Raw genomic sequence first — 22,682 nt, forward strand, 5'->3', positions numbered from 1 at the left:
GGAAAGTGTAATAAAGTCTGTATAAATTATTTTTGTATATGAATGTCCAATTGTTCAGACACCATTTGTTGAAAAGTCAATCCTTTCTCCATTGAATTGCCTTTTCTCCCTTGTAAAACATCAGTTGATTATAAATGTATGAGTCTATTTCTGGACTCTCTATTCCACTGATGTATTATTTCTATTCTTTCACCACTACCGTGCCATCTTACTAACTGTAGCTTTATATTAAATTTTGAAGTCAAGTAGTATTAGTTGTCGGTTCTCTGGGTTTTTGTTTTTGTTTTTTTTTTCTTTGCGGCATGTCAGCTGACAGTTTTATTGCATGGGGTAAGGGGGTACATCGCTCAGGAGCTCTTGGTGGGGCGGGTCCACTTCCTCTTCACCATCACAGGCTTCTTCTGGCTGTGCAGGATGGCGGCTGGCTCTGCGGATGGCGGCCATGCGCAAATCTGGGCGGTACCTGTTCTTTCGGATCACGTGTCGGTTGCTGCTGAGGGTGGCCTGGGCATTCTCGTTGATGGTGATCCGCACATAGGAAGTGGGGGGCTTTCCCTGGCCGGATCTCCGCTTCCTGACCACCACGATCCCTTTGCCGTCCGCCGCCATCTCCACGCCCACAGTCTTGCGGTGAATGAGCCCGTGGTAGCGGAAGGAGTTGGGAGCCTTGAGGTTATTGGGTTCGGTGCTGTACGCCTGCTTGCTCCTCTTGATCAAGAAGCTGCAGCAGGTCCTCATGACGATCTACTGCAGATGGGCGGACGTAGCAGCAGCTCCTCTCCTGGCGGCAGCCAGAGACGGCAAGGCCTCTGGCTTTGTTCTTTTTCTTTATTATTAGATTGGCTCTTCTTGGCCTTCTGCCTTTCCATGTATACTTCAGAATCATTTGGTTGACAGTGCCAAAAAGCTTGCTGGGAATTTTATTCAGATTCTGTTAAATCTTCTGATTAAATGAGGAAGGACTGACACCTTAATCATAGTGACTCTTCCTATCCATGGACATGGAATATCCACCTATTTAGATCTTCTTTGATTTCTTTCATCAGAGTTTGTAGTTTTCCTCATACAGATCCTGTACGTATTTTTTAGATTTACATTTAAGTATTTTAATTTTTTGGTGCTAATAATGTAAATGTTACTGTGTTTTTAGTTTCGAATTCCAGTGGTTCATCCATGGTATATAAGAAAAATTGACTTTTGTATATTAATTTTGTGCCCTGTAACCTTCATATAATTGCATATTAGTTCCACTAGTGTTTCTGTCAGTTCTTTTTCTACATAGACAATCATGTCATCTGTGAACACACAGCTTTATTTCATCTTCCTCAAGCTGTACAAGTTTTATTTCCTTTTTAGTCTTATCGCATTAGCTAGGACTTCCAGTACAGTGTTGAATGGGAGTGGTGATACGGGACATTGTTGCCTTGCTCTTGATCTTAGAGGGAAAAGCTTCTAGTTTCTCACCATTAAGTATAACGTTAGTTGTAGGATGTCTGTAGATGTTCTTTATCAAGTTGAAGAATTTCTCTATATTCCTAGCTTTCTCCGACCTAGGACACCTTCCTTACTTTTCTCCATTGTCTTAGTATATTTCTCATGTTCTACTTCACAGAGCAAAGAGAAACCATCATACATATTGGAATTCTATCTAGTACCCTCTAACAAACCTACAAATCTATTTAGAGGAGCTCTTATCCCTTCTTTAAAACTTATTTCATTAGTGAGGGAGAAGGTCTTCCTATCTAGGACCAGGGCTACCCTTCCTCAATTGGATTCTATTTCTTGGAAACCTCAAAATATCAACCAGACCCTATTCTCCCAATATGGTCAATAATTCTCTTACAGCTAGATTCACCTCCATGATAGTTAAACATCATTAATTATCTCCCTTAAAAAATTCTCTCAACTCACAGGGCCGCTCATTTCCCATTCTCCTCATTTACAATGAAAATAATGAAAAAAAAATCTCCCTATGAGACCTTAACCATATTAGATTGTATATTTAATTAAAATATCCCCTCCCCATTGCTACCCCCATTCACATTAGGTCTGGCCATGTAACTTCCTTTAGTTAATGAAATTATATGTGAGAGTGATATGTGCCACTTCTAAGAAGAAGCTTTTAGAGTAACTGCATGGTCCTGCCACTTTTTTTTTTTTTTTTAACCACTATGAGACCAATAATGTCCCAGATAATGGCTCTCACTTCATTCTGGTTCTGAATGATTCAGGACATCAGAAGGGCTGATGTTAATCCACAATGGATACTGGCTGAGCACCAAGTCAACCTTTGCAATCATATGCCCATTGAAATTTCAAAGCTGTTCTTTATTGCCTCATACTTTAGCCTACATTGACTTGTACATGACTTCTTGCCTCCATTTTCTCTCTCTCCATTACCCTTGACCCACTTAAGTCTGATTTCAGGACTATCTCATTTAAAGATTGTATTGCAATCTGCAAACATAGACTCTTCCTGACTTCTCCCTAGTCCCTTGTTGCTTCCTCTCAGTCCTCAGTCCCCATTTCCTCGGCCATCGAATACTGGAATTTCTCAAGATCTATCCTAAGACTTCATCCCTTCTCACTCTACATTATTTTCTTAAAAAGTCTCAACAGATCTATGATATTATTTTCTTCCTTTGTCTACCTGATGTCCAAACTTATATGTTCAATCCAAATTTCTCTGAGTTTCTGAGTTTATATATATACAGAATATATCTATTGTCTACTTTGTACCTCCACTTAAATACTTTCAAGAAGCATCACATTCAATATATCCAAAATCAGGTTTGTGTCTAGAGTTTATTTCATTTTCTCTCATTTCCTCACAAGTTTCATAAGACAGAGCCCACGTCTGTTTTTGACTCTTACAGTACCTTTGAGAAGGTGCAAAAATTCCAAGCGTGATAAATTTAAAAAATAACAATTATACATATCAGGGTGAAACTGCAGATAAAGATACAATGTTTAAAGTGAAAAGAAAAGGTGTTTTTCATTCGAGGATTGACTATAGTCAGGCAGCTGACTTCTTAGAACTGACAGAGAAAGCCAGAAGTTAGTGGAATAGTATATTTAAGAGGCTGCAACAAACACTCTCAACCTAGAATTGTACATTCAATGAAAAGATCTTTCAAGAATGAAACAGAATTAGAGACTTTTTCACCTAAATTAAAAACTGAAGAGCATGTAGTACCAGTGGCTCCTCTCTAAAGAGAATCCCAAAAGGTATACTTTAGGCAGAAGAAAAATGATACCAGATGGAAATCTGAGATGCAAGAATAATGCAGGACAGGAGAGTGGCAAATATGTGGGTAAATCTATACAAACATTTACTGAATAATACCATAATGTCTAATTTTGAAATATAGAAGGAAAATGAAAGGACATAATTCAAGAATGAAGTGACAAAGACTATCAAGGGAATGATACATATTCAGGATACTGTTACCGTTTTCTTTTAAAACTGTGGGTAGGTTACGTATTTAGTGTACTGTTTTTCTTTATACCCTACAGATGTTTTATAAATATTGCTTTAACTAATATTTAATAAAAATATAAAAATGCATTTTCTTATCTCCAGCTGAGTATGAAACATGTTTATGGAGAAGTAAAATCTATAATTCATTAGAAAGTAAGACCAGCCTAGTTCACTATTCCTCACGTTTCCTAAACTACAGATGCATTCCAAGAGCTGATCCATGTTTTGAAACCCTTTAGTTTAGTGGCTTAGTCTATAATTCTGCACCAAAATAGTTGCAGCCTTCTATGCAGTCCTCTGAGGTATTAGTGGGTGCTTCTGACATCTGGACAAGATGAGCTAAGTGCAAAAAACCACAGTCATATACTTTGTTTTAAAGGAAATGATCGGGCTTCCCTGGTGGCGCAGTGGTTAAGAATCCGCCTGCCAACGCAGGGGTCACGGGTTCGAGCCCTGGTAGGGGAAGATCCCACATGCCGCGGAGCAACTAAGCCCGTGCGCCACAACTACTGAGCTTCCGCTCTAGAGCCCGTGAGCCAAAACTTCTGAAGCCCGCGTGTCTAGAGCCCGTGCTCCACGACAAGAGAAGCCACCACAATGAGAAGCCCTCGCACCACAACGAAGAGTAGCCCCTGCTCGCCGCAACTAGAGAAAGCCCACGCGCGGCAACGAAGACGCAATGCAGCCAAAAATAAATAAATGAATTTATAATAAATAATAAAGGAAATGATCTACTTGATATAGTTGGAAAAATGTGATTAGTGAGGTCATCTGGAATTCCATTATCTATAATGATTTTAATAAATCTCAGGATTATGTAACAACAGTTGAAGGTCACTTGCCATGTAAAGGCATTACTGCAGTTCTAAAAGCTACTCTGAATTATTACATTACTGCACCAGAAATGCAAATCTTCTTGAAGCTACAGTGGTAAAGTACTAACTTCTTCTGGCATCCTGCTCTGTGACACAAAACATCACCCTTCACAGCTTCTACAGAGGACACGACTAGTCTTAAGAGAGTCATCACAGCAGACGCTCGTAGATCCTGCCATACGAGGGAAAATTTCTACAACAAAGTGCCTAATCATTTAAACTAAGTTTTTAGCTGTAATCTCATAACATCATTATAAAATCAGTCAGATAACAGCTTCAGTCATTTCAGTACAACTTGGGAAGTTTTAGCTAGGGAAGTAGCCGAAGCACAAGATACTGTTGAGGACTACAGAACAGCCAGGCGAGATCTGTCCATGGTCCTGAAGAGGCCACCCACTGGGGTTTGTTTATTGTATGGTCAACACATACATAAATTAATTTCAAGGTTATCAGTTACTTTTTATTACTTATTTATTGTCTGATATTACCTTTGAGAAGAAACGTGCCACATTCAGGGATATTGTAATTCAATTTATATTAATATTTGAATAAAACTTCAAACAACTACTAATTTTTCCTCATATTTAAGTTCATTTTAAGTATGACCTAAGAAGAGCGGAAGGCCTGCTACCGAAAAAGCATTTTCATACGGAGGTATGCTGGTTTTTCTCCATCATTCCTTTTCCAAGATCTCCATACTTCTCTGCTCTGCAGACCTGGGTGGCTGATCTCTAGGACATATTGTTACACTAACTTCTGATTGGAAAATGCCTGTAAGAGGCATCTGCAGGATGCAGGTAGGGTGGGAGAGATTGAGATATTTCCTCCCTGCATAGTCACTGCTGTGGCAAAGCTTTTCAGGGATAATTATAACTTTTGAAGACTATCACATCTACCAAATGATCTCGTTTAGGGCTCTAGCTCTCTTGGGTTCATCCCCTTGTTTCTTAGCTTTTAACAGATATAACTTCTTCCTACTGTTGCTATTCTCTGGCGCTTCAACATCTTTTGTTTGTTTCCTTAGTCCTGCCAACCACTCCGTAAGTCGACCTTTCCTTAAAAACCTTTCTTCATTTAAACCATCTGAGTGCACCTGACTTCCTGCCAGGTCCGTGAGTGATACAGAAAGTGTTTGAACCATAACTAATATATTCAACTGAGAAGACAGAAGAGTAGAACATTACTACTCTTAACGTTAAAAGCACATAAAATATACAAGTCAGAAGGGAACAGGCTATAAGCACTGTGAATGCAAATACATGGCTACTTTTCTATGTAATTGAAGACTGACTCATGCATCCATTATTAATAGTAGGTATCAATAAATATTTTTTAAAATATTTGGAGTTTACTATGGAGTTAGCTCAAAATTTTAGAATACAGTATTACTAAAATCAAGGATTCCTTTAGTCATACTTAGGCTTATTAATTTTACTCATTAGTTTCAGAAAGAGAAAAAAGATTGCACATAAAACCCAAAGACTGCCCCCAGAATTCCTGCCACCAACACATATACAGATGCCATTGGTCAAGAATGCAACATTAATTACAGAAAAAATTTATCTGATCTCTTGCTCTATTAATAGGTTGTTAACATTTTTGAAAATTCTTCATACTTGAAAGCAGCTCAGTTTAAGGTTATATGCAGTTTAAGGTGTTCATATTTAATAGGAGATGTAAATATACTAATTGATGGGCCAGGGCATATAGAAGAGAGAAATTATAACAGGTTAGACTTGTCTTCTCAGTAATGATCTTCCTGCAAGAAATCAGCACCCTGAAGGCGTTCCTTTACATGAATGAAGGCCTAGACTATAATAGTGCAACAGAATTAAGAAGACAAGCTTGCTGTAATGGCCATTTTTGCAGAAATAAGTGTAAGAGCCTGGAACTCACCATCAACTTGAAAAGTCAGTGTACCACAATGTTCACTGCAGCTCTATTTACAATAGCCAGGACACGGAAGCAACCTAAGTGTCCATTGACAGATGACTGGATAAAGAAGATGTGGCACATGTATACAATGGAATATTACTCAGCCATAAAAAGAAACAGAATTGAGTTATTTGCAGTGAGGTGGATGGACCTAGAGTCTGTCATACAGAGTGAAGTAAGTCAGAAAGAGAAGAACAAATACTGCATGCTAACACATATATATGGAATCTAAAAAAAAAAAAAATGGTTCTGAAGAACCTAGGGGCAGGATAGGAATAAGGACGCAGACGTAGAGAATGGACTTGAGGACACGGGGAAAGGGAAGGGTAAGCTGGGAAGAAGTGAGAGGGTGGCATGGACATATATACACTACCAAATGTAAAATAGCTAGCTAGTGGGAAGCAGCCGCACAGCACAGGGAGATCAGCTCGGTGCTTTGTGACCACCTAGAGGGGTGGGATAGGGAGGGTGACACAAGAGGCAGCGGATATGGGGATATATGTTTATGTATAGCTGATTCACTTTGTTATACAGCAGAAACTAACACAACATTGTAAAGCAATTATACTCCAATAAAGCTGTTAAAAAAAAAAAATAAAAGTCCAATATTTTGAGTAGGAAAACAATGTGCTAACATAACAAATGTGAGAAATGTTGCAATTTCTGGTTTTTGGAGTTCAAGAGAGTTACTCAGTGCAAGGGGAAGGTCCAGGATAAATTCCTGATATAGCTCTTCGAAAAAAAATATGTAACAGCCAATAAATGTGAAGTAGTCACCAAAAAAAGTGACATTAACGGTACGTGATGATGAGTGAAACTACTATGAGTTTTCTTTGGAGGCTGTGTCTTCGGTAGATCTAAAGTCTCAGGTTTAGCCAAGCTTTACTCTTCAAAAAATAGGAATGCATGCCATTCACAGTAACGTGGAAAAAACAGAAGTAGTTTCAAGTAGGGGCAAATATTTAATTATCATTCAGCTTGGTAGATCATGGCCTCCATTGGCTTACTCTTACTACTATCTGGAATATAAGCACACGTTTCATTAATCAGTCAGCTCCAAATTTGGTAGCAACTGATATTGTTGATCATCTGATGTAAGTTCTAAAACATTCTAAGTAGCATTAAATGGCTACAACAGTTGTTTATAATATGTGGTATCATCTCCTTGGTCAGAATGGCATTTGATAAAATCATACGTTACAGTGTAAGTAACTGTAATCAATTAATGCATAACCAAACACTCCAAAGATTAATAGCCTAAAGCAATAATTACTATCAATTTTTGATGCAAGGTCACTCGTGAGATTATAAAGACAGATGTTGACTGGACTCTGGCCATCTGAAGGCCTAACTGAGGCTAGAAGATCATTTACTAGGTGGTTCACACACATGCTAGTAGGCTGGTGCTGCCTATTAGCCAGAGGTCTTATTCCTTTCTACATGGGACTTCCCACAGGTCTGTAAAGAGTCCTCACAGCATAGAGGCCAACTTGCTCCCAAAGCAAGTGACCCAACAGGCCAAGCTGAAAGTCACAACAGCCTTTGAGGACCCAGGCTCAGAAAGCTCAAACCATCCCGTTTACAGTACTGTGGTACACAGGTCAGTCCTGATTCAGTATGAAAGGGATGTATACAAGTGTGGAAATACAGAAGATAAGGATTATCCCCATTTTTGCTGGAGATAGAGAACCGCATAGGAAATAGATAACACCATAGGACATCTGGGAAAATATTTCTACTCTTTTTGATTACTCGTAGCCTGTCACCGTTTCTTTATTCCTATTCTTATTTTAATATGAGTAAACAGAGTCCAAATAAATTATATCTTCCTCCTGTCATGACTCCACTAAAATTTTTAAAAATGCTTTGATAAGCACGGTTTCAAAGCCTACATATCTGTTTTCAATCCTGATCCTATTTGAGAAGAATTCAACGTATCTATAAACAATTACACCAAAAAACTCTTCTCCAAACCCAAGATATGTAAAGTTTTTTATTTTGCTTTGTTTTTTTTTTGTTTGCTTGTTTCTTGGATGGAAGGTCAACTAGACATAACTAGACGGGTCCCAAATGAATACTAACTACAGTACCAAGAATATCTCAACCAAGTACTGGAGAGGTTTCCAGAGAGCAGATTCTTAAGACTGCAAATTATATTAGCAGCACTAAAATTCCATTTTAATTAGCCATGCCACTTACATATACTTTAGAACTGATGAAGTGCTCTTCAGACTAACAATTCTTAATAAGCTCTGCTTAAATTTAATTTCTATTTCCATTTGACAGTAACCAAGGAAAACTTGTGATTCAACCCAAAGCTAATGCCTCCCAGTACAAGGGCTCTAAGTTTTCAGTCAGCTCTTACTTATTCACCCAGCCAACTTAATTTCCAAATCACAGACTTGTCCACCCTTCCTTCTGAGAGCAATAATTTCCTTTGGAAGATTTCTTTAGGTTTTTTAACTTTGATTGAAAGACTGTATCAAATGGAAAACATTTTATATAATCCAGTCCTTCTGTTTTATAAATTATCAAAACAGTCGCTCTTCTTTGAATCATATTTTAACAATATGTTTCAAAATATTCAATATATATTCCTTTAGAAGAATTACAATAAGTGAATGAATTTAGTGCTACTCTTATAACTAGTAATTACACCCCTCTCTCCTCATGGCAATTTGAATACATCTTGAACATTCTTTGTCTCCCTTCTGACTGATTCATAAAAATGAATCTAAAAGAAGAGTTGGGATGTTTACTGCAGAAGGAACAGAAAAGCAAGTGGATCCTTGAACTTATTCTTTAAACTTTTTTTTTTTGGGGGGGGGGTTGAAAAAGAAAATTTCAGAACTTATTTTACCTCATTTGCTGACAGTATCCTGACTTCTGCACAGGTCAGTGCTGTCTCCTTCACTGAGCTCACCCAGGACATTTTTGTCCTTCTCTTCTAAGACTTATCCTAGTCAAGCCTATCTTCCAGCTCACTGGAAGCACACCTTCTGCGACTTGATGAAGGGCTCCTTGAAACAAGAGGGCACAGCACATTCATCTTGTGCTCTCATGGTGTCCAAAACACAGTGGACACCCCATTAAATATGTGTTCAATGGAATTTTATAAATATCTTTTCTTTTAAAAATTAAAATCACACATATTTAATGAAGAAAAATAATGAAGCACCGTTAGAAAAGAAAAAAAATTATAAGGTGGCTAATATTGTTATCCCCTTTTACAGATGTGGAAATTGAGGCTTAGAGATGTTATGTGGCCCAAAGATGTGGCTCCAGTGTCAGTTTCTCAACCACTGTGTGATACTGTAAAGGGTTGGGGTTTTTTTTGGTGTTTTTTTTTTGCGGTACGCGGGCCTCTCACTGTTGTGGCCTCTCCCATTGTGGGGCACAGGCTCCGGACGCACAGGCTCAGCAGCCATGGCTCACGGGCCCAGCCGCTCTGCGGCACGTGGGATCCTCCCGGACCGGGGCACGAATCCGTGTCCCCTGCATCGGCAGGCGGATGCTCAACCACTGCGCCACCAGGGAAGCCCTGTGAAGGGTTTTAAGTGCCGCTTGCCAATGGGTATTAATGAACCATCTGAGGTTGGAAATCATGAATGTGTGACAGCCAATTAGGAAAGCTGTTGTATTTCTCATGCATTTATTGACTCATGAATCATATATTTAATATCTCCCTGACAAATAATAGGAAAAGTATATGTTAGACACTCTCTAGCTGTTTAAAAACAGAAGCGGAAGGAAAAATGTGGTTGGATTTAAGATTAGGATCAGGACAGGTCGAGTCCAATGACTATGAGGTAAAGCACTTGAGGGTGTTGCAAATCTCAATGAAATGATGACTGGTCAGGGAGGAAATGAAATTATCCAGGAGAGACAGAGTCCAGAAAAGTAAGAATCTGATAATGTAAGAATGGGTTTACTGCCAATCAAACATTTCACACGTGGAGAGGCTTGGGTAACAGCAAGGTTCAAGGTGCGCCAATATGGGGAAATTGCTAAAATAAGGCGGGAATAAAGGAAAAGTAACTGTGACACTATCACTTGTGCTAGTCACCCATTAGGGGCGGAAATGAGTCTGGTGCATTTCCCCTACCCCCAAATGTGAGGAAGTGACCTGGAGGCCAGGGGTGACCTCGTGACACCAGCATGAGATTAATAATCACGTGAACCACACAAAAATTGTTAATGTCTGTAGGTGAAATAGCAGTTATTCTAGTTCGGGAGCTATAAGCCATAAAACTATCTAAGCCTTTTTTGAACTGGCTATTTTATTCCTAGCATTATTTGGAATAATGTGTTCAATAAAAGTGTGTTTTTTTGCTTGTTTTTGCCTGTACTGTCCAAAGTAACACTTTTTCTTATTCGTCTGAAAATATAACCTATTTTCAGCATTTTGGTAAATGGAGGGCAAATCCAAGTTCAGTCTCTCGGCATGGTTTTCTGTTTTGTACATGTCCATAATACTTTGTCCCTGCCTTCCACTTCCCAGAACAGAATATATGACGTTCCCTGCTGAGTGTCATGGTTAAGAGCATGGATTTTAGGACCAGGTTTCCTGGGTTCAAATTTTGCTTCAGCCACTTACTAGTTGTCTAACTTGGGTGAGTCACTTAAATTCCCTGATCCTTAGTAACCTTACCTGTAAAACGGGCATGAAATAATATTACCTGCCCAAGAAGATTTTGTGAGGATTCAATCTGTAAATATACACAAAGGAACTCCCACTTGGACTGGAGTAAGAACTGAAGCAGTGCTGGATATTATTATAATTACTTTTAATAGAATCTACTTTTAATAAAATTTATTTTTAATATTATTTTTAATAGAAGTGTCATGATCCCTCTGGTCATTCTATGAGTTTACATCAAGTCCATTAGGTCTCTTGGAGGGACAGTGTGCAAACCACACATACTATTTATGATGGTGAAGCTTGGAATGCTGTAAGAACACTGCAGTATTTTCACCTCTGTTTTCTTATATCTTCCGAATAAGGCTCAGGAAATCTGTTGGCTCATATGCTACAGTGGTACACTGAGCTAATGTTTTCAAAGACCAGTCAAAAATGATTCTCTGATTCCCAAGCTGCATTTTATAGCTCAGATCCCCTAAGGTTTATAAATAAATTGTGGCATGTTTTTCACCCTAAATGAATTATCTTAACACTTCGATGCAATGCTGTTTATTTCCCTATTTTCACTGATATTTATCCTCGAGGAGATGACATCTACTACATAAAAGTAAATAATACTATCTACACAGTTGTCTGGTCTAGCTGATTCAAAACCTAGAAGACTTACATCCCTACTGATTTTTAGAATGCTGAATAACAACTTTTTACATTTAACTCTTTTATTCTTGCCCCCTCATTTTTATTTAGCAACTATTTATTGAGAAATTCCAAGAAATGTGCTTGGTGGCATACTTGAGCAGGAGAGACCAATACATAAGCACTTTTCCTATTCTTGAAAACACAATAAACCACATCCATGGCTCCTTTGGGTCCAGACATATTTACCCCCATATATAATAAAACTGTGCTCATGGAAGCAACTTAAGTGTCCATCAACAGATGAATAGTTAAAGAAGATGTGATAATATATACACAATGGAATACTACTGAGCCATGAAAAGAATGAAATAATGCCATTTGTAGCAACATGCATGGACTTAGAGATTCCCATATTAAGTGAAGTACATCATACGATACCACTTACGTAAACCCATCTAACACTGTTCACAACAGAGTAGCACCTGTCAAGGGCCACGATCAAGTCTCTTTCAGATACCCAAAGACTGGAAAATTACTGAAGACTGCAAGTCTATTCTCCAAAAAACCACATCCTATAGAGACACAGCCAGCCTGGGTACTGCTGTGGACCAGAAGAGATATGAACCCACCCCGTTTTCCTGCATATTGCCCTTTGAAACTCAGTAAAAGACTCAAAAGCCCACCCTTCAGTGCTAATGCCACTCTATGCGTCTGGCCCCTTTCCTCCTTGGAAAGTGAATAAAAACTTTCTTTTCTTCCCTTCTTAATACTTCTGTGAATTCTTTCACAACCCACGTCGGCTCATGTAACAACTTATATGTGGAATCGAAAAAACTAACATAAATGAACTTATTTACAGCAGAGAAGTAGACCCACAGGAGTTGGGGATTAACATACACACACCACTATATATATAAAATAGATAACCAACAAAGACCTACTGTAGAGCACAGGGAACCATATTCCGTATCTTATAATAACCTATAATGGAAAAGAATCTGAAGAATATTTATATTCACACACACACGTATATATATACACACACGTATAACTGAATCACTTTGCTATACACCTGAAACTAACAAAACATTGTAAATTAACTACACTTCAATTTTTAAAAATGGTTGAAACAAAGAAGTCAGTCACAAAGTCTGCCCACACTCAAGGAGAGGGGATTACACAGAAGTGTGGATTCTACGGCAGTAAGAATTACTAGGGTCATGTTAGAATTATCCCTATGAAGATGGAGACACACATGTGTGTATGTGTTAAGATGTGTGTTAAAATATAAGTAAATATATGTAGGCATGCATATGTACATAAATGTCTAAAATGAAAGAAGCATGAGTATCAAAATGTTAAGTGTTTTTTAGGGGATGGTGGTGTTATGAGAAAGTTTCATTTTGTTATCTGTACTTTATTGACTTGAATCTTACACTGTGCAAGAATCACTTTTATGATACAAAAAATTAAAGTTATAACGGATACTGTTTGGTGGGTGGCCCCAAATTCCATGACCTCAGGTCTTGGTGAAAAGACTTGTGCTAGAATAATAACCTCTGGTCTTTCTCCACATGCCTCCCCATGGCAAAGGGTTGACATTCTAATGGGCGATGTGAGAGAAGGAACAGAGCAGCCTCAGATTGGCCTCTGCCCCTTCTTTCTTTTGGGTTTGCCTGCCAGCGAGGAGGCTTCATACTGGTCTGCGTGCTGCCATTTGGTCGGGGCCACCCCTGGGGGCACTGGAGCTCACAGCTGCGCGAGTATCTACGTGTGAGTCTGTCTCATTAAGAGCAGAGGCAAACTATACTGTGACCTAAAGAGGTGACACTGTCACTTTTGATTTCTCCGTTTATGTGTGTGTGTGTTTATGTGTGTGTATGAATGTGTGTGCACGTGTACGCATGTATATGTGTGTATACATGTATGTGTGCATTACGCCATTGGGGGTGAGGGGGAAAGGAAACAATTGTTGCCTGAGTTTTGAGTAGATGAAATTCAATATGTACAAATGGCTCCAGTGACAGCATCAATTATGCAACTTAAACTAAGTTACGTTAACATGAATCTCTTTGTAATTACTTCCTGTCACTGATCATGACTAGCGTGAAATTAGTTATGAGTTGTAAAGCCATAATGAAAATATTATGATGCAATATTATTATACATGCAAAATAAAAACTTCATTAGGATTCCTCACCTGCAAAAACAATCTGTAGATGACACATGCCACTTCGAGTATTTCAAGTATGTCATACCTCAATTTGCAGAAGGTACATTTCCTCTCAGTCTGTTTCACCATTTGTAAAAGAGAATGCCACTTTCCTCAAAGTGTCATGAGTTAAATGAGATTATATCTATAAAAGTTCTTAGAAGACCCTCCATAAATTGTGACCCAAATCTACATAACAATTCTAAACTATTTTCTATTGATAACCTAAGGTTAAGTTTATGCCTCTGTTAAGTAGAAAAAAAGGAGCTGACATCTGAAACTATTTAGATCCTAAAAACGAATAAAGCTAGCTTTTTCATTTAAGTCAATTTGACAGTTTTCAGATGACGTTTTGATGGACTGTGTTTTCCTTTCATTAAATAGAAGCAGAAAAACCTCGGTGTTGAAAAAAAATGTTTTTCAACTGTTCAAATATACAGTAGAAGTTTGAAAAATTATCTCCTCTCACTCCTTTTTTTGGTATGCCTCCTTCAAAAAAACATATTCAGTAACTACTGAGAAGGTTTATATAGTATTTTTTTTCAACGGTTCAAATATACAGTAGAAGTTTGAAAAATTATCTCCTCACTCCTTTTTTTGGTATGCCTCCTTCAAAAAAACATATTCAGTAACTACTGAGAAGGTTTATATAGTAAAAAAGAACACGATGATACAACATACTGAAGGATTATACATTTATAGTAGCACCAATAATTCTAATCAAAGTATGTAGCTTCCCTTTCAGGCTACTGAAAGCAAATGAGCTGGCAATGGAAGCTGCTTGCTTTCAGATTGTTAGAAATGGGTAACCTTTAGGTAAAGATCTCTGAGAATAATCCATGGACCCCCTGCATCTAAATTACTTGGAGTAACTTTTTAGTAGAGGAGATGTGTGAAATGTCCCCCAACCCTCTGACTTACTAAATTACAATTTCTTGAGGAGTAGGAACAGGAATGAACATTAATAACAAATGACCCATGTATTTTCATGAACGTCAAAATTTGAGAACTATCGTGTAGGTCACGTGGGACAGACATCATCACCGAGCAGACAGACGGCAAAGTAGGGCCACGATGTGAGGTGGGAGAGTGGTACACTGGACAGCTTTGGGGGAGTTGATATAGACTGTTGATATTACAGTCTATAGTACAGAAGCTCTGACTGCAAGACTTAAGTCATATCTAACAATGGCCAAAAAGTAGTGACCAAAATAGCAACTCAGAGAATCCATCCCATTTGCATTTTCCAAAGCCTCGGTTATCAATGTCATCAAGTATGAGATGTATGAAGGGTTGCATTTTGATCTACCCCCTGTATGTTAAATAAACTATTGACATCATTGGGAAAATTCAGTTTGTTTCATCATTTATTTCATGGAATCTAGGTTTTTAAAACAAGGAGCTAGAGAAACAAAAATATTTTGTTAGAAAATTTTGACCATTAAAGTATTGGTTAAGCAATCTTAGCTAATGGGAATGATCAGTCTTTAGTCTATAGTTATTCAGTGTACACTTAGAAGATCCCTGAAGAGAAAAAAAAATCTATTCTAAAAATACATTTCTTCTTTTGAAAAAAGTACCAAAACCCAATTTGCTTCTTTAAAAAATTGTCTCACATTAGAAAAATTAGCCAGTGGTTAAGTGAAAACCAGGCTCATGGCTCTCAGAGCTACAATCAGAACTGCAGCATCTCAACAACTATTTTTCTCAAATCAAAGGCTAAGCAAAGTGTCTTCCATTTAAAATGAAACTACGTAAGTCTTCCTGGTTATCTGCATGTTCATGGTTATTTTCAGTAATAGAGACTAAATCTGTTAGGACCTCCTTCATATCATTTCCTCACCCACATCTTTTGTCCTCTTTTTACATGCTCTGTTTACCTAAATATCTTGTTTCATCTTCTTAGTGCTTCACGCATGTCAAGTTTGCCCTCTAAAGTGATACTTCCTTTATCTTGTACTTTACTTGTGTTAGAAATTCTCAGGTAGCCAAATAGTCCTTTACTGAAATGCAGTACCAGTTACCAGACACAAGTTACTGTTTTTAATAGACAAGGAAATCCCAGGGAATGATTAACTGTTTCCTTGGTTTCCACAGTATTTATATATATATATATATATATATATATATATATATATTTTTTTTTTTTAAAAAAAAAAACGTTTTTTTTTTTTCTCTTATATAACACACACACACACACGGGAATATTACTAAGCCATAAAAGAATGAAATTTTGCCATTTAAAACAACATGGATGGACCTGGAGGGTATTATGCTTAGTGAAATAAGTCAGAGAAAGACACCGTAGGATATCACTTACACGTAGAATCTAAAAAATATGACAAACTAGTGAATATAACGAAAAAGAAGCAGACTCACAGATATAAAGAACAAACTAGTGGTTACCAGTGGGGAGAGGGATAGGGGAGGGGCAACATAGGGGTAGGGGATTAAGAGGTACAAACTACTATGTATAAAATAAGTAAGACACAAGGACATATTGTACAGCACAGGGAATGTAGCCAATATTTTATAGTAACTTCAAACGGAGTATAATTTATAAAAATATTGAATCCCTATTTTGTATACCTGAAATTAATGTAATATTGTAAATCAACTATACTTTAATCAAAAAAATTAAAAAGAATGGTTTCATATAAAATACAAGAGAAATTACACAGTGCCTACAAAGATGTCACTCTTTGTTGAATGGATGAACGAGAAAAAGGAAATAATTTGTCACCAATCTGAAACAAACAGAAATGCAAAATCCCAAAGCCCTGGCTGTAAGATATGGGATAAAACCAGCAAAAAACGGTATGGTGCGTCTCATTCCTCCCTTTATTCAATTTTGTAAAAACACAGGTTTTTTGCACTGCCATTACACTGCCACACATTGGTATGATCCTGAATATTTTGGAAAGAAGCCCAGGCAATGATTCTGTTAGCATATTGAGTAGCCAGTGATACTATCTGGGGACCCTCTCCCTTACAGTTATTTACCTTTATGTAGAAGAATGATGTGCTAACATGCTTCCTTCATGGAAACCGTGAGATGCCTACATATCTGCTACTCAGAAATGGTTCCCCTTTATCCTCATAGCCTTCAATCGATTCTTGCATAATTTTGATTTTTTTTTTTTATAGAATGTGGCTTTCCATAACAACAAAATGCACTCCATTTCATAGCTTCCTCCCCAGTCTTTTCAGAGGCCAAAGGAGTACTGCCCATATGACAACTTTACCAAGACTCATCCTGAACTATTTTATGCATTCTATTTTTTTTAAGCCATGGGAATTAACTGGGCTTGTGTGGATCACCTTTTCAAGGACACTATGCAAGCCCGTATGCCCAGCATTCCGGGAGACAGACCTGAGATGAAGGCACACACAAGCGGCCAGATGTGAAGGAGATCTGGGGCTAAAGCTGGCCTTGGAAGTACGAACTTATAAAAAAAAAAAACTTTTAGCTTAAATAACAGTCCCAATTTCCTCTGAGAAGCGGCAGAGCGAGAGATTTTGCTAACTTGCTCATTCAGAAGTTCTTTTCAGAAACATGAGGACAACAGGGTGGCAACCAGGGGAGAAGGGTAGACAGAAAGAAGCACTAGGAGTTAGGCAGCCGGTACTGCCTGCGATGGTGCGTGTCATATACGCAACTGGGGCTAGGGGTGCACTCACGCAGCACGCCCTCAGCTGCTCAGGGCGCTGCAGCTCACGTGAGCGTGGTGACAGTACATCAGATACGGGAGAGTGTACACACGCCTGCCACACACCTCCCCTCCCAGCTGCCCCAAACCCAGAGCTAATTTGGTGGAGGAAGCTGCCCTTAGGCAACACTTTGTGAGGTTCGTGCACTGCAGTGGGGGGGCAAAGCAGGGAGTTCCGGAGTCACAGTCATTTGCGTTAACGGTTGGCCTTGGACACTTAAAAAAACTATGCTTCTTGACAAATACCGTAGGGTATCACTTATATGTGGAATCTAAAATATGACACAAATGAACTAATCTATGAAACAGACTCACAGACACAGAGAAAAGACTCGTGGTTGCCAAGGGGGGTGGGGGAGGGAAGAATGGGAGTTTGGGGTTAGAACATGCAAACTATTATATAGAGAATGGGTAAATAACAAGGTCCTAGTGTACAGCACAGGGAGCTATATTGCATACCCTGTGATAAACCGTAATGGAGAAGCATACGAAAAAGAACCAATACATATGTATAACTGAATCACTTTGCTGTCAGCAGAAACTAACACAACATTGTGAATCAGCTATACTTCAATAAAATAAATTTTCGAAAAATTTTCAAATTTTTCAAAACAAAAAATTCTGTTTTTTCATAACAAAAATTTTGTTATAAAATTTTATAACAAATAATTGTTCACAGTTTTTTGAAACCATGTTACTTGCAATCTTTGTAAGTTTTCATTTCCCTGTCTGTGAAATGGATATAATAATAGTTCCTTTCTCGTAGGAAGTGCCTGTTCCTAGTACCGTGCCCGGCACATAGTAAGTGTTCCTTAAGAACATCTTTGTTGTCACCTCTCAGGTAGGAACACGGACTTACAACTGATGGGCACTGAGAACTAGGACACTCTTGCCCCAGTTTTGCTTCGGTGAACTTACTGGCAGGTATTCCCAAGGCTTGGCATCCCTGAGTCATCATGAGAGGAGAATTCATTCCCATGGGCAGAGATATTCATCATCCTTGACTTTGTCAGATCAAGAGCTAATTCAAAGTCACTTTAGAGTCCATGATGATACGTTTTAGATTTCACTATTAAACCCATAAGAACACAAACAAAATTGAATACCAAACATAACCATTTCACAGCAATGGGCTATTCCATGCTATCTTCATATCCCACCATGTTTACTTGTAAGTCCCTTTACTTGGATGATAAATATTATCATCTGGGGATTTCCCCTTGGCGTCAGAAATGTTCAATTTTTTTTAAAAAGAAAAGTTGGATATTTCATTCAGGTGTAGCTTTAGAAAGAGGGAAACCCACTTTATTTTTTCCTAGCTAGGCTACCCTACACTGTGGCTCAAAGGAAAGTAACATCCAAATGGACTTTAGGATCTCTATGTGTTGAAGTATTTTCTCTCTACCTTTATATTTCCAAATTGTTCAGGCCTTCAAAAAAATTAATAGCAATACAATAAACATCTGTGTTCCCATCACCTAATTTCATCAATTATTATTTTGCTTGTTATCTTTTTGTTTCTTCTGTGCTATGCCATTTGAACTTATCGTGATGTTTTAACCCTACATACACCAGCATGCATGTCTTAAGAACTAAGACATTCTCCTCCATAACCATCCTACCTTAAGTACACCCAAAAACGTCACTTTAATACACTAATATTACCTAATATGCAGTCCATTCTACTAATAATTTGAAATGCATTTCCATAGGTAAGAGTGCCAGCAGGATACTTGGCTAACAAAGTCCTGCTTCTCCCACCAAGTCCTCTGGGGGAGGGGAAGATATTTAAGATGACCGTGCTTTGATCAGATTAATGGGCCACTTCTTAAGAATCTAACAAATGACTTTAACTTTCTAATTTAAAAAAATGATGCATTAAACAACATTCTTTTTTTTTCTAGATTTTTGAGATTTTTTTTTTTAGATTTTCAACATTGCCATAACATATTAAATTTATCTTTTGAAAATAAAAACTGCCTAGTTTCTACAATTTATACAAAACCATGTGGCACCTGTTTTGGAGTAAATACTGCTTTAAATGTGACAGTAAGCATAGTTATATGATTCTTATTTATATGAGTCGTCAAGTTAGTGATAGGAGAAATGGCAGTAACACAAAAATAAATATCACTGGTCATTCTTTGTTGATTCTGTGCCAAAGGCTGTCCCTCTCCCAAGCCAGAACACGTAAGTGACTACAGAGGAGTTCTTGGGTCTGTGCACCATTGTTTTCAACCATAAAATAAGGAAAGATTTTTATCACTATCCACATCACAAGGATACTAAGAGGCTAAAGAATATAGGACGACATTGCTTTTAGTTCATACGTGATAGGGCATATCATAAATCCCAGGTACGTGCATTTCAACGATGTCTGCTGTAGTCCAGTGTCACAGAGTGGGTCTTAGCCAAGTACACTGTGGTAGCATACCACACTGGTAGAACTCTTCTTATAATGCAGCAAATGTCTGGTAAGACATTTTCTGAACAGTCTGTAAAATTCCATCAACGTTTAGCTCATCTTTATTCTTATAACCACAGTACTGTTAAGTCCTATGAAATTACCACTCTATAGATTAAAAATGACCCAGCATTAGCAATTTCCTAACATTCAATGTGGCAGTTGCAACAGCTACGTTCTACTACTCTTCCGATGACTACTGCTCTCACTCAGCACATTACCGATATTCAAATTGTATAAGCTCCTCTATGTGCTTAGGAGAACGCCTGGCACGCTCATGAGGGCTGTGACTCTGTCTACTAATTCTCTAAAGTCCAAATATTTCCATATTAATTGCCATTGAAGCTCTAACATTTTATGCATACCCTTTCTTCCATCAGTATTACAAATATATATATATAGTGATGAGTTACAGATGTGACCTGACATCCACAAAAGACATAGGCTCACGTTTGGAAACTTAGCTTACGAAGAGATTTTTCAGCACATTTCTTTAGTAAAGTGAAGCACTTCAGGAAAAAAAAAAAAAAAAAAGGCAAAGCTTGCTGTTTTAGCAGCTTTACTGCTATTTTTTTAAATGCAATAAAACAAACATTCAATCTCTTAAAAGTCTTAATCCTAGCAGTTTTTCTTCTTTATAAGAAATAGGTCCACATTGTAAAAGGACCAGTAAGTCCCAGAAAACAGCAGTGCAGAGATAATACACAGAGTCCCAGAGCAATTCATTGACCTTACAGCAGGAAATAATGATGTATCATCAGAATCCTCTTGGACAGTATCACTTTGTTGCGAAGCATTACACTCCCTTTTCAAGTCAGATTTGATTTTGCTATTTCTAGAGAGCTTGAGAGCATTTATATCAATGAATGCACACATGTTCTTTATTCACCGAACACGATCACACCTACGTGCTGAAGAGCAAGCGAAGAGGTTGGGGGCAGGGCTCGGATCCATCAGTTTCTCTTTTTTCATAGGCAAGGTTCCACTTTAAGTCATCTTTACGGAAGGGGGAACCTTTCAGAAAAACCCAATGCCTTAAGTACACGTTCAAACACTAACACTGAAAACCTGTAATTTTTAGCACCACTTACTGATGAGAAAGAAACCCTCATGTATATTTTTGTCTCAGCTATTATTGAAGGGTTTATGAGTTCGTTATTATTGGAAGGAGGGGGAGGGCGCGGGCATGTATCTTGGAGATGCTTACCTGATATTCCCCAGAAGAAGCAGAGTATGATAAAATTATAAAATGTAATAAAGTATAATTAGGTTTTACCCAGTTCTTAACACAGATAATGTTAAAAACAAGACAACTGGCCCCAAATGGAGTCACTTATGCCACGCCCCTCGTCACCAAACCCAGACTTAATAACAGTTTTGGCTCTCCCAGAAATGGAATCTTAAACCAGTCACTCAGAAATTGCCTGGTCGACACTAGTAATGTTATCGGCCTGATGGACCCCTGCCATCCCCTAAAGGAAAGTGACCTTGCCCCAGTCAGTCCACTTTTTGCTAGCATAACTTCCTTGTTCCTGTTCCCTTCTACCTTAAAAGTCTTTCATTTTGTACAGCTCCTCGGAGCTCCCTTCTGTTTACTACCTGGGATGTCGCCGGATTCAGGAATCGTTGAATACAGTCCATGAGATCTTTATAATTCACTCAGTGGAACTTTGTCTTTTTAACAATATTAAGGAAATGTTCTAAATGATTTTTTTCACTCTCCTGAGGTATTATTTCAGAAGGCTGAACAAACTGTTTTCAGAATTTCGGTGACAAAGTGTTCCTGTGTAACACTTTTATATGCAATGAAACTGGATGGTCTGGCAGTAACAGAGAGGTACCAACTAATTGTATTGTCAGCATTTGTATGTCTATAGGTACTCCATAAAATATATACTTAACTTTAAATAAATATTATATATCTATTGTTTGAAACTATTCCATCCTTGTTCTCTGTTACCCACTGACATAGAATGCCTCTATTATCAAGTTCTGTTAAAGAGTGACTTCTGATTTTTAAAAGTTTTAGTATAGCACAGGGAACTATACTTAATATTTTGTAATAACCTATAAGAGAAAATAATATGAAAAAGAATATGTGTGTGTGTATGTATACGTGTGTGTGCATACATATATATATATATGTGGCTGTGCTATACACCTGAAACTAACACAATATTGTAAATCAACTATATTTCAATTAGAAAACAACCTTGTTTTAAAGTGGGTGTTGTTTCCTAAGCACTGACCTTTGAGAGCATTTCTATCAATGGGATGTGAAAGCTGTATCTAGGACATCGCCAGCCCTCTAACTTCATCTTCCTCCACTGCGTGTCCAGTGGACACAAGGCACTTCGGGGGGTGCTGAGGATGCAGCAAAGAACATCTTGTTCCAGCGAGGCGTCATCCATCCTCCCGGGGCCAGGGTACCTGCCCCAACAAGTCTACAGGATATATCCCCACAGTCTCCCCATTTACCTACACCACACCTCCTCGGTTACCAAGACTTCAGTCCTACGAGTAATTCTTTTTTAAATAAATTTATTTATTTATTTTTGGCTGAGTTGGGTCTCTGTTGCTGCGTGTGGGCTCTTCTCTAGTTGCGGTGAGCAGGGGCTACTCTTCCCTGCGGTGCGCGGGCTTCTCATTGCGGTGGCTTCTCTCATTGCGGAGCGCGGGCTCTAGACCTGCGGGCGTCAGCAGTTGTCGCTCGCGGGGTCTAGA

At 38.2% G+C, this 22,682-nt stretch overlaps 1 pseudogene; it reads right to left on the bottom strand.

Annotated features, from left to right (window-relative positions):
• Window positions 1-347: 347 nt before the first annotated feature.
• On the bottom strand, window positions 348-22,369 carry LOC112409038 (60S ribosomal protein L28 pseudogene; annotated as a pseudogene).
• Window positions 22,370-22,682: the final 313 nt, after the last annotated feature.

This window comes from Neophocaena asiaeorientalis, unplaced genomic scaffold (genome assembly GCF_003031525.2).
Source record: "Neophocaena asiaeorientalis asiaeorientalis breed wild unplaced genomic scaffold, Neophocaena_asiaeorientalis_V1.1 scaffold669, whole genome shotgun sequence".
NCBI lineage: Eukaryota > Metazoa > Chordata > Mammalia > Artiodactyla > Phocoenidae > Neophocaena > Neophocaena asiaeorientalis.